Genomic DNA, 13,733 nt, shown 5'->3' with positions numbered 1-13,733 from the left:
CAAATGAACTGATGAATGAATAAATTAATTGAAAGACCAAACAAATGAATGTATGAATGAATGAATGAATGAATGAATGAATGAATGAATGAATGAATGAATGAATGAATACCAGGACTCTACTTAACATGATTTTCAGGCAGATGTTGCAGGGCTGGAGCAATGCATTTGATTTTACTGATGGCTTATTTTATTTTTCCTTAGTAAATGACATCTATTCTGAATCAAAAAGTAAAAGAATTTATAAAGACACTGCTGAATTCACTGTGGCACCTCCATTAGAATCAGAGACATAGCACAGTAGAGACTCAGAAAACCCTACAGCAAGCAAATTGCATGTAAGCAGAAACAGATTATCTCTCTTGTTTTAAAGTAATGGGTACTTCTGACAGAGTACAGAAACAAAGATACACTTTTGAGGGAAATTAAATGTTGTATTTAATAATTTACAGCTAGTAAATGTCTTTTATTTATTTGATTATTTATTTGTTTACATACTTACATTGAATGCACTAGTCCCACTAGGAGCTAACAAGTCTTTAGAGCCAATCCAAGGTACTATTATTTACATATGGTAATTTGGGCAGGGCACTGCAGAAGTTCTACTACATGGACTGCTGGGATGCCTGTGTTGGTATATCATGGCAGCATATGATAGTGAGGGGAGAATCAGTGTAGCAGACTTAAATGAACCAGACACACAGAAGTTATAACACTGAATTCCAATTAAGTACCCAAAAAATGCAGAACCCTGGAATGTGACACAAGGATCACAGGAAGTTTTGAGGTTAATGGCCCTAGGGCCCTTACAAGCCTAGTCAAGTTCTACCCTTATTTCAAAGATCAGCACCTATTGCCTCTGTCCAGGAGGGACACATGTGGAACCCTAGGGTGAATTTAGAGTTATCCATCCAATTGTCTAGAATGTGTTTTAAGAGGGCCAATGAAGTGCTCTGTTTGACATGAAGTGGGAGTCTGTTCCAAAGGTGTGGTAGCATCTGGGAGGCAAATCTGTCCCTCCAGCAAGTTCTATTGATATCATATACCAAGTTAAGGCCTTTATAGTGAGTAACCTGTGTACCACATGACTTAAGGAGATGCAGCATTTCCAATAAAGCAGGGTTAGAGATTGCCTTGTATGCAAGGCAGAGAGTGCCTCTGAGTAGTCTGTATGAAACAGAATAAAGTGACAGTGATTTCAGATGATCCACACAGGATAGCTGCTGAAGACCTTGAATTTTCCTTGTGAGGGACCTTTGTGGTATCTCCAGTTACTGCAGGTGCCTTGAATGGTACATACCAAAAGAGGTGTTGTACTTAATTATTGGCCTGATGATGGAAGAGTACAGGGATGTTATAACTTCTTTTTTTCTGAAGGCAATGCCCTAAGATGAACAATACAGAATGCCCTTCTTACCACTGTGGAGACATGGTGGTCAAAGATAAGGTTGCTGTCAACCTGTGTGGCCAGGTTTGTCACCACTGAGTGCGTACCTAAGTTGCTGCTATTGATATGGTAGTTAGCAGGAACATCGCCCTTACTGACAGAGATGATAATACTTTTTTTACATCAAGTTTAAGTCCATGAATTTGGCACCAATCATTTCTTTGTGTAAGATCCTCTTGTGGGATGTTGACATTATTTGGAGATTCTATGACCACTCCCACTTTGCAGTCATCAGCAAACTTTATCAGTCACAGACCATTAGTTTTTGCTTGTATTTCATAGAAATAGATTCCAAACAGTAGAGGTCTCAGGACTGATCCCTGTGGAACATCACTGTATACAGGTCTGCTGTTGGAGGTGGATTCCCCTATTTTGACTATATGGATTCTATCAGTGAACCAGCTGGCGACCCATCTAATAGATACCTAGCTGGGTGCTTGAGTGGGGAATAGTGTCAAATCCCTTGGCTAAGTCTAAGTAGTCTGTATGCATAGATTTCACCTCATCCAGGGCCTTGGTGACTGTCTCAAAGAAGTCCACTAGGTTTAACAAGCATGATCTCCCTTTGACAAATCCAAACTGAGTAGGGTCAAGTGTTTGGAGATTACCTATATCTTTGTCGATAATGTCCATAATGATCTGCTCAATGGCCTTGCAGATAAGGCTAGTTAGGCTAATAGATCGATAATTCTTGGGGTCAGTGGAAGTACCTCCTTTGTGCAAGGGAATAACAGTGGCCATTTTCCATTCAGAGACGAAGCTGGTACTTAGACTATAATTGAAAAGAGTACCCAATGTTGCGATAATTCTTGTTGGAGCCCATGTAGGACACAGCCTGGGATATTATCAGGTCCCAGAGACGCTGTGTTTTTGGCCTTAGAGAGTGCGTTTATGAGCTGCTCCTTAGATATACAAGATAGGGACAGGTGGTAGGGATGTCATGAGGTATGTGTAGCAGGGACAGGGCAATTAAGTTTTCACAGACCCTGTCAGCCAACAGGTTAGCTATGTCCGCAGACTCAGTAAATGTGGTATCATTAACTAACAGTTCAGCATAAATCTGGGCCTTTCCTTTTAGGTTACAGATGTAACTAAAGAATGCCTTATGGTTGTCTTTAGTTGAGGAAGTTAATTTGGATTCCTAGTTTGCTTTGGAGGACTTCATAAGAAGTTTTAGTCACTTGTTTAAGCTGAGGAGGGAATGTTTCTAATTTAGGGCTCAGTCCCTCTTACTCTTAGATAGCAATTTCTTCCTATTATTGTAAAGCATGTTAATGGCAGTAGTCCACCAGGCAAGTTTGCTTTTCCTTGAGGAGCTTGTTTTGGTCCTTACAGGTATGGACAAGTCAATACAGTTATACAGGTGTTTGTTCAAAGCACTGGTGTAGAACTCAGCATAGTTGCCAGTTCCATCTGAGGGGAGAGGTTCAGTGAAGCTATTTATACTATCCCGTAACAGGTTATAATCGACTTTGGAGAAGTTTTTTAGTTTAGTGCTGGGGGGGGTCAGGTGGGATAGTTACTTCAAATGAGACTGATTTGTGGTCAGATCTCACCAGGGAACACCTCACAGTGGGGGTGCTACAGTGGTCCCCAATATTGCTAAGCACCAGATCCAGGATGCTGGCACTCCTTGTGGGGGTTTCAACCAGCTGGTCTAGGGCATTGTACTTAATGAAGTTGAGGATCCTTTGGGCAAGTGAGTTTGAGCACAAGTCATTTACCCAGTCTTGATGGGGAGTTAAAGTCACCCAAAACCATGGTGTTCGGATGTATCTTGATAAACTCAAGTAGATCCAAATAGGCAGAGTGGGTGTCCGGATTCATGGAGGGGGTCCTGTAGTTGGCAATGACTTGAATATGTGTCCTACCAAGAGTTAATTGCACCCGAAGTATCTCCAAGGAATGATACTGTTTAACCAATCCGGAAGTCTATTTATCTTTAATGAATATTGATATACCGACTCCTTTAGTTTTCACACCTTCAGTTTGTGGTCTGAACATGTGGAAGGAGGTGTAACATGGTATGGCTGAGGTGCTCTGAACAGCCTTGAACTAGGTCTTTGTGACTGCACAAATGTCTGCATCTTTCAAGGTGAGGACTGCTTCCACTAAGTGCGGTTTCATGTTAAGACTCCTACCATTTAGCAGGATAACCTTGAGGTTGTTTATAGATGGAGTTTTACATCAGGAATTTTGTCCTTGAGACACTGCCTAAAAAAGGCACTATGATGGTGGCAAGATCCTTAGCCAGTAGCCAAAATCCCAGGAGTGACAGATGAAGAACATCTCTGGCAAGGCATCAAGGTCTGTTGATCATGACATCCCAGGCTGACAGATACTGGATTCCTTAGAATGACACCAGAAACTAAGGCAATTATTGAAGTCAGTCATTTTCTGTTTGTTTTGAGGCACCATCTTAGGTGAAGATAAAATGCTGCTTAAAGTTAGGGACATACCTGCCTGAGACCCCCTGAGATCCATAGTCCAAGAGTTCATTCATGTCTGTCTGCATGTAGTCCAGAGAGGTACGTCTCAAGTCATTCACACCAACATGGAATATGACAGAGTCATAACAGTATTAGTTGTTGAGAGACTTGAGTGAATGTGTGATATGGCATATCCTGGCACCTGACAGACAGCTGACCGATAAATTTTCCTTATCCAGCCTGGTGAGAGAGATATCTGTGTGTCTCAGGATGGAATCACCTATGACTAATATGTTTGGTTTTGTGGTTTGCCTTAAGGTCTTAACAGATGAGGTGCTAGTGCATGAGCTATATGTGCATTGTGCTCTGCAGGGGATGTGTTATGTGTAATATGCTTATGTTTGTGCTTTAGACATTTCTGGTGTTTAGGTATGTTTCTGGTGAGGACCACTGCATATGTAGGTATGTGTGATGTGGGTTTGGTAGATAAGGTGTGCATGCTGACAACCCAGTCATTGTCATATGCACTGACTTTTTTTGTGAGAGAACATGAATTCAGGGTTCTTAATACAGTTGCATCTCTCATATGTTGTGTGGACTAGGAGTAGAGGGTTGTCTGTGAACATGAGACAGTTGCTACACTGCCTCAGGATGCCCATGTTGACCAAGCTGGCTGGAGAAATTGTGGGGAAATTGTCCATCCATAGTGTTAGGTAAATTTATATGGTCAGGAAAAGAGGTCACACTTAGGAATGGCTAGTGGGTGAGAAGTGTGTTGGCACCTCTGAGGCTAAGCTTAGGGTTCAACCTGACAGTAGAGCAGGGCTGCAAAAAATCACTGCAGGACCACAAGCAAAGTGCTAAGGGAAAATTTAACAAGCAAAACATTTGCGTCTATAACCACCAACGTTAACTATCGCTATGCGGCATTGCACAATGGAGTGCTACACACAAACAATCGCAAACACAGGGCTTAAATAAAGCAAGAAATAATCCTTTTAACTCAAACTAGCCAATAAAGATGCTCTCTCTGAGCTCTAGTCCAATCACCTTCGATTAGATGGGACCCAGATAGCACTCTCCTCCCGCAAGGGCGCAGAAGGGCCTTTACTTACAAAGATGGTTTGAATTTGATACTTAGAAGTTGCAAAACAGACCTAGAAACAGAAAACCTGGAACTGGGCTATGCTATAGCTGAACATACAGTAAAATGTGGCAAAAAACAGTTCAGACAATTCAATCAGACAGTAGAATGCAAATACAAATTACAAGGGCTATATAAGAGGAAAACAGGCACTTATAGTTAGTTGGAAGCAATGGATGCCTCAGATCTTTCAGTATCTCAGTGAAGAGCTGGTTTTAGTGCTCAGGTGAAATCAAAGAGTCTAGATTCAGCAAGTCTGAATCTGGCCTATGCTATAAAATGCAGAAGTACTAGAAATTCAAAGTACATAAAATCATAGTCACAACAGCCAAAAACAGTTAAAAAAAGCAGCAATTTACCAGCAATTCCCAGCTTAAAAGGGTGTAGGCCACACTCTCCTGCCACAAAAGTCTAGACCACAAACCTTCCTAATGTAAAGCAACTGGTTTTAGAGCCCAAGTGCTTAAGCCAGAACTAAGAAACTTCAGAAAAAAGACACAATAGGCCTTCAACCAGCAATTTCCAGCTTAGAAGGGTGTAGGCTATCCTCTCCTGCCACAAGAGTTTAGACCACGGATCCTCCTAATGTAAAGTAACTGGTTTGGAAACCAAGTGCTTAAACCAGAATAAAGACACTTAGAATAACAGGCACAATAAGCCTTCATCAGAAACTCTCAGCTTAGACCACACTTTCCCACCACAAGAGCCTAGACCACAACCCTTCCAATGTAAAATAACTGGCTTGGAGCCCAAGTGCTTTAACCAGAAATAAGACGCATTCAGAATAACAGACACAATGAGTCTTCAACCAACAATTCCCAGCTGGCCACAAACTGTGGCCTAATTTTGTTACTACAAATGAGCAAGGCTCTGAGGCAGATGATGCAGGAGACTTTTTAAATATGTAGACTTAACTTTTCAATTAAGTGCTTCTCAACAGTGCACGACCCTGGAAACACTGGCACATCTGTCTCGTGTATCTTCAGAGTGGTTTAATGAGATTTTGTTGGCAATTTTCATTTCTTCTAAGGAAATGGATGCTATTCTAAGTTTCCAAAGATGAACGAAGACATTTGTGAAAGGCATTGAAACTATTCTAAAACTAGAGACAGTGAACTGAGCAAGTACAGGAAGCAAGTATCATGAATCAACATGGGTTTCTTCTGAGATTTTGTTTATTATAATTGGAAACTCTGACAAACTGGTACAGCTTCTAAACCAAAGTAATTCTTTCATTGGGTATGTAAGTATTGCAAGAGAGATCGCCTGTGAAATTTTTCAGCTGAAATAATTTATGACTTATGCTCATAAACAGACACTGCACTGCAAACAGTGTTAAATAATTTTGAAAGGAAAGTATCTGTGGTACCATAGTCTAAATTTGTGGCTTATAATTTACATTTAAATAGGTTTATAGATGGTCACTAGGCTTATAGTCCAGGGAAGCACTGAAGAGGCTAGTCAAAATTCTTAGCTGCCTCCAAGCACTGCTTGGTTAAGTGACTTGCTCAGTATTAATCCTTTGTGCCAACCACCAGACTGAAAAAAATTAAATATACAAATTTTGCAAGAATGTTTTAATGAAAGAGAGAAATGTTATTGTAAATATTGCCTAGTTGTTCACTGAAAATATGGACTAGGGGCTGAGAAGAGGTCAGTAATTTATTTGTTGAAAATGGACATCAAAAATGTTGAGCCAAAAAACAACATAAACTAAGATGTTTTCAATGTACTAATAACAAAAAGCAAATCCCATACTGCTACAACATCTCTCCAGAAAAATATAGTACACAGAAAAGCCAAACCATGTCAATAAATCAAAAAAACAACAATTATTCAACACAACATTAAGTGCTTCCATCCCAAGAGCATTACATCAACTGACATAGTCAAAACAAACAACACTCCGCAATACAATATTTAAATAGCCAATGAATGTCACATGATCAATTGAATAAATAAATTAAAAAACATTTATTATTATTATTTTACTTCTAAAAAATACCAAGCTATATAAAATAATTTCATCACATCTGTAAAGACAAAATCATTATAAGCGTATTAGATTTTAAAAAATACTTTCATCACAGTTTAGCAGGATATAATTTTAAAGCTTAAACTTACAGAAATGCTATTATTAATACCTGGGGTAAGGCAGCATTTGGTTTGAGTTGTCAAATGAACTCTCTGTATTCTATCTTTGATTCCCATTGTCCACCCTTGGATCAAATGAACTCTATCCAGAATACGCAAATAACATTTTGACAATGTTGGACTTATTAATGAATGCTTATACAACTATTACTATGTAAATATGCATTCAAAACTGTTGGTCTTCTATACATGTTAGAAGAAAATAAAACAGCTTGCATTTTACAAACATTGATATTCACAAAATTACTACAGTCCTGGGTATTCTGGTAAGTAAATCTTAAAAAAAAATGTGTAGTTGTTTCTGTGTAAACAAGCAAAATCTTTAGTTAATAAATTATTGGTTATTGCATTTTTATGTGAGAAATTAGGACATTTCAAGTGACAATGTTCACTCTTCACATGCTCAAAATGTGGTCAGGCTCATCAAGCTACAAAGGTGTACTCAGTGTGGATGAGGCTGGCCACTTCTTGGCACAATGCCCAAAGAATAACCAGTGCAAATTTATTCTAATGAACAGCAAATGGTTTTTATAACCTGAAGCAGTGGAACCACCTCATTCTCACCTCTCTGATGATATAAGTGATTCTAGTGAGGCCATTTCTTAATCAAGGGTAGAAGGGGGGTCATCCTGGGACTCATGCTTAATCAGAATATATTTCTAGGGCATCATACTGAAACAAGGAGGATGAAGGGTAATGGGGTGGGGGGTTCATTTAAAGATGTTTAGGTTTAAAAAGAAAATAAAAAGAAGAGGAAAATAAGAAACGAATTCTGATTTAAGACACAAAATATTATTATTTATTTATTTATTTATTTATTTCAGTAGAAAAGCTCCTCTACAGTACTACTAATAATATCTAATAACATCTACTTTAAACCTTCTGTTAGAATTAAGAACATTTGAGTACAAATATGAGGTACAGTAAGGAGACTCTCTATTACTTAGAAAAGTATACAATATGACAGTACAGATAAAGTACCTAGTTAGTCTAATACATCTTTAAAGAAGATGGAAAGTAGAGATTTAGTTCCTTTATTAGAAGTGAGGTAATAGAAACAGCTTTGTTGAGAGTTATGTAGAGAGTTAGTTATATGAGATAAAGAGAAGCCAGTGGTTGGAAAAGAAATGTTAAGTTTAGTTTTAAATAGTGGGATTGATGTTTGAGTGGTGAGGTCTTGAGGTAGTTGATTCCATAGTTTCCCAACTGAGTTTGAGAATGTGGTCACCTGCCTGAGTTCTTAGAATATGCATCAGTATTTTGTTGTTCTTCAGATTGCTATAGGGTTTTATGAGGCTGGAGAGCATTGGGGTATTGTCTGGGTGGTAAAGAGCTTTTATGGGCAATTGTAAGTTTTAAAAAAATAGGTTAGGTAATTAAAGCCACCACCTAGTTAGAACAATGGTGAGTCCTATATGGAGATGCTGTAGCAAATCTGGCAATATTATTATAAGACGTAGTTAGTTTGGTAAGATTATATTTCAAGATGGTGGGTGTAAAATCAGGAGTTTGGGGAATAAAGTTCTGACTGTGTTGGAGCTGAGCAGATAATGGTAGTATCATCAGCATATTGAATGCAAGTTGATAGAGGAGTAGCTAAGATAGAGCCCTGAGGAACTCCTATAGAGGTGGGAAGGAGATCTTCAGATAGGATGTGAACCAATTTAAGGCTATATTGTCGTTGACCATGTCAAAGATGCATTTCTCCATTATTTTTGCAAGTGGTGATTAACTTGAAACATATTGAGTCTTTCGGCTTTAGGGGTCACCACAGCGGAACTCCAGTCTGCTAATGATTGGCAGAAGATTTTTACATGCCAAGTTGCCGGCCCTGATGCACATCCTTCAACGAAGGTACGCCCGTTCACGCATGTCTCCACACAGAAAACGCTCTAGCTGAGAATCGAACAGGACAACGTCTTACTGTGAGGTGACAACGCTACCGCAGTACCACCACCGCATGTCTTAATTCCACATATAAGGAGCTGGAGTATTATTCAATGTGAGAAATCTTCTAAGGTGGGTACAATTATATTACAACATGCAAGGCAAGAATCTGACATATACCAGTAGTTACTAGGTATGTAGTCCAGTGGTCCAGAAGGCCGTTCAGGAGCCAAGCCCAATTTATCCAGAGCACTGTCTGGTTAAGTGACTTACTCAAACTCACACAGGAGGCAAACAATGGCTAACAGAATCAAAACCTGCGTGGACTACAGGAAGGATATTGTTAAAGTTCTGTGCCAACTGTCAGAACTCCATTTCCAGTTAGCCTTCTAAAATTGCTACCATGCTTTTGAAAGTCTATTGCTGGACAATGTTTAAAATGTTTTGGTTATCAGATCTTTGGTGCTCTAGGCATGCTCAGGAAATGCACCTTTTTATAGAAACAGCTGTTGAATTTTTACAAGTATATTTGATGAAAGTAGACAAGGCTTTGCTGACTGACTTTGAATGTCAGACACACAGATCGAAATTATTTAATATTTGTTCACCTGCAGTTCCAAGTTTACATAAAGAACTTTGGGAAAATTAAACATGTTACAGACAGCTGATAAATAGTAGTATAAGGTGGGGACTTGAATTCAAGTCTGTTGTACATTAGAAAAAAAGGTGGATTATTAGAAGAGTATACTATGTAGGTTTATAAGTTATTAATTAATGGATGTGATTCTTTTAAGTTTGCCATACTAGAAGTGGTCAGGAGTGACCCTAGGGGAGGGAATGTCAAGGCTATATTGGGATAGAAAGAAATTAAATGGCAGATAAGACTAAATGCGGCCAGTGCCCCAGGCATTAATGAATATATACCCACAAAACCCCTCATTAGAGTTTAAAATATATTTTTTAGTAATATTATAAGATTCTTTAGTTTCACATACAGTTGCTGGACAGGTGTATTGTCATACATATATTAAGTGAATATTCTGGGATCGCTGGAAACACAGGTGGCAATGTATATATAAGAAACATACCAGAAATATACAACAAATATTATAGTATATGTATTTAGATAGAACGGAATTCAACTAAATTTAGCGCACATCCGAATAGGAAGTTTGTATATGTATTATGTTTTAGTAAATGTTGTGTTATATAGCATATTAATTTTATGAATAGTTTTTTTTTATATACATTTTTATATAGGTACCTTTTAAAAAAATAAGCTCTTCAGAACTATCAATTTAATTGACTAAGTGAATAATTGAATGTCAAGGGCGGGAAACAACAGTATAAAAGGATTTCAAAATGTGTGATGAGTGTTCTGATGAAATCTATGGTTAGTAGAAGAAAGTGCTCAACCTGTTTTTATTTTTAGATACATTAAACCTGTTTTTTTTTATATAAGAAGTGGATCCTGTCACTTGTTTCTTGGAATCTTTCTTGTTCTGCATTTTTTTGGAGATTGTTGGGATTCCTTGAACTACATTTGGATTAAGTTATTAATTAAGTTATTAATTGATCAACATAGGCTAAAATCAAGAGGTCCATATGGATATTATTTTTTTGAAAAGGTACATTAAAAACAATGGTTGATTTATTTTACAGATGCACATTTACTTGGAGGAGAAGGATAAATATCTGATGGTGTATATTTGGATCATAGGCCACTATTGGTAGCTATCAATGTATCTAATATGTTTGAACAAGCAGGTTTTGGTATTTATAAAATGATGGATGATTATAAACAAGATTTAGACATTCAAAATATGTTAATAGAGTTTGGTGATATCACATGAATTTATGATCTGTATACAAACTCTAGGTAAAATGGTGGATATGGGATAAAATAAAATTACTTAAAGAATATAGATGGAGATTAAATGTAGTCAAGGAGTCAAAATATAATTATGATTAAACTCTAACAAAGGCTTACAATAAGGAGTTTTTACAGGTAATAAGGCTCTTATAGTTTTATTTTCTTTAGAACAAATGAAGAAGATAATGTGATGATTTCAGCAACAACAATATGTGAAGAATGGGAAAACTAAAGTTATATTGTCTTTATGCAGCCATTATAAGCAACAAGTCATGTTTATGGAAGTTGTTTATACTTCTGCAAAATGTGTGGCTAATTTAACTGACAAACCGAATGGAATTCAACCGTTCTGTTTATTAACATTTAAGAAAAGTGAATATGTTTGAAGTTCCATACAAAAACCTGTTTAGTAAAATGGATGATGTAGAAGGTAAGCTCTTTTCTGTATGCATTAGGATTAGCTTTAAAGTAATAAACTCAGCATTTTCTGAAGGAGATACAGTTCTGAAAAATTATGATTTGAACTTTTTATCATTGGAATAAATTTAAAAAAGATGAGATGTGAAGAACTTTATCCATTATTAAAGCGTGAGATAAATTTCCTTTGTTATTATGTTTTCACTTGGCAGTTCTAATCAAAACTGGAAACTATGGATATATATTATTTAAAAAATCAGGAATGCATATTGCTTAAAATGATTACATAATGACAATGGAATTCTATAAAAACATGTAATCATACTGTACGTTTTGCTAAGCACATATTATGGGAGGTAACTTGTTAGAAAAGTCATCTTATTTTTGATTAAGTAAACTGAGCAAACCGTTTTCTTTTTGTGTCAAAGATCCTATATTCAGAGACTTTATCATGTTGAATTCAATAGTAAAAGTTGAACAAACTATGAAATTTGCTGTGATCTGACACCAGGATGTCATGACATGAGTCTGAGGAAGTGGTTACACATGCAATCAAAGGGGAGAGTAGTACACAGCATAGAAGTTACTGGCAGTAAAAAGGGAAATTTGCTTAAGATGGAGAGAAGAAAACAAACATTGAAAGTGAGCAGATTGTTGGACAGACAAACCTATCTTTTCCAGAACTGTATATCCTGGAATGATCTTCAAAGCTGGCTTTATTCAATGATTTTTGGACAGGAATGAAAACAGATCTGGGGAAGGATTTTGGAATAAAGTAATGAAATGAACACAATAAGGTGACTGCTGTCTTTAAGAAGCAGGCTATATAAAAAGATCTGAAGTGTTTTCTGCGCATCAAGAAAGAATGTAGTATGGAATATGTAAATAAGAGTTTTTTTTTGTTTCATTGCCTCCCATTTTTACCCACATTGTTCAAGGAGACTTGGGTTCTTAAAACTGAGTTCATGCCCTTTGCTGAGCACTGCAATAAAGGCAAAGGATTCACTCAGACAACTCCACGTTCTCCTGTAGTTGTCTCCAATAGTATACATTTTTATTTAAGTGCAGTATTTAAAACCACCTGCTTACATATTCCATATGACATTCCTTCTTGATGCACAGAAACCAGTTCCAATCCTTAAACAGCCAGCTTCTTAAAAAACAAGTTACTTAGCCTTTGCTGATGGGCTGAAGAAAGACGAATATAAACTCATTTTTAAGAATACAAGTTTCCTTGAACAAATTTGGTATAAATGGGAGTCACCAAAACAAAATAAACAAAATAATGTGGTTGCTTGTTTATATAAAGTGTGTTACCTTAATATTTAGGAATGAAGAAGTTGACATTAACAACTTAATTACAGGGCATAAATGATATTTCATGGTAGTGCTGGATCCGGAACCAAGTTTTAATGATATTTTTTTCTTAATTGCTGTTATGATCTGCCAATCATTAGCCTCCTCTGAAACAGCTGACTCATTTGTTCCCTTTCCACTATAGGTGAAAGACAGCCAAGAGGGGCCATCATTTAAGCAGCCACCAGAAGTGGTTCACTTTTTGGCTTGTTTTTGTTTTTGCAGTTTACGTCCCTGCACACACTCAGCTGAGAAAGGGAAGGGGGCATGTAATGGACTGTCTACAATGGATGTTCCTTCACTTCCACAAGAGTCATTGCCATCAAGAAGCCCTGTACATCAATCCTGAAGAATGGGAGGTGGGTTCTTCAGTTTCTACCCAGGAAACTGCACCTACCCTGTGTGCTCCCACTACATATGACCCACCCAACCCTAAGGAAGGGGTAAGCAGGTAAGCCCCTTCACTTCCCTCCCTGCCTGGCTCCTCCCATCTTGGGACTACTAATCAAAAAAACATAGTTACCTGAATCAGAGTCATCAACCCACCATGAAGCCAGGCATGCTTTAAAGGACTTCGCATCTTGGCATGTTGGTGAAGAATAAATGTGAATGTGAATATGAAAGACAGCTGTAGTTTTTAAAATGAACAATGTAGGGAATAAACATGAACATAAAGAACAGTTTTTCTATGACGTTAATGAAACAAGATGTCTGAATTGTGGGAAAATGTGTCATATTAGTTGGAAATTTAAAAATGAAATACATTGCAAATTTTGTTTGTGACAAGACAGTGTTTGCTGAAGTAACAAAATATAATTTGGATATGAAGAATAAAAGAAGGGATAGACAGAAAATTTAAACCTGGCATGGTATACATTCAGAAGGGAGAAAATTAAAAGGAATGGGGTATGGCAATAGAACAAAGGCATATTGTGGATAATAAGGGAAATATCTGCAAGAGTGAGCAGAGTGTGGCAAACGGAAAATGAAAAAGTGAAAAAGGAGGCACAGGAAGATGAAGTACTT

At 37.4% G+C, this 13,733-nt stretch overlaps 1 protein-coding gene across 1 annotated transcript in view; it reads right to left on the bottom strand.

The window, feature by feature from the left end:
* Positions 1–13,733, bottom strand: part of LOC122788060 (low-density lipoprotein receptor-related protein 2-like) — a 1,238,079-nt gene that overhangs the window by 900,574 nt on the left and 323,772 nt on the right. The gene's annotated exons all lie outside the window — the stretch shown is intronic.

The sequence above is a fragment of the Protopterus annectens genome, chromosome 13.part0, assembly GCF_019279795.1.
Source record: "Protopterus annectens isolate FY-2018-M chromosome 13.part0, PAN1.0, whole genome shotgun sequence".
Classification (NCBI taxonomy): domain Eukaryota; kingdom Metazoa; phylum Chordata; order Ceratodontiformes; family Protopteridae; genus Protopterus; species Protopterus annectens.
The sequence above is the reverse complement of the archived record's forward strand: the minus strand, read 5'-3'. Positions and strand labels throughout refer to the sequence as shown.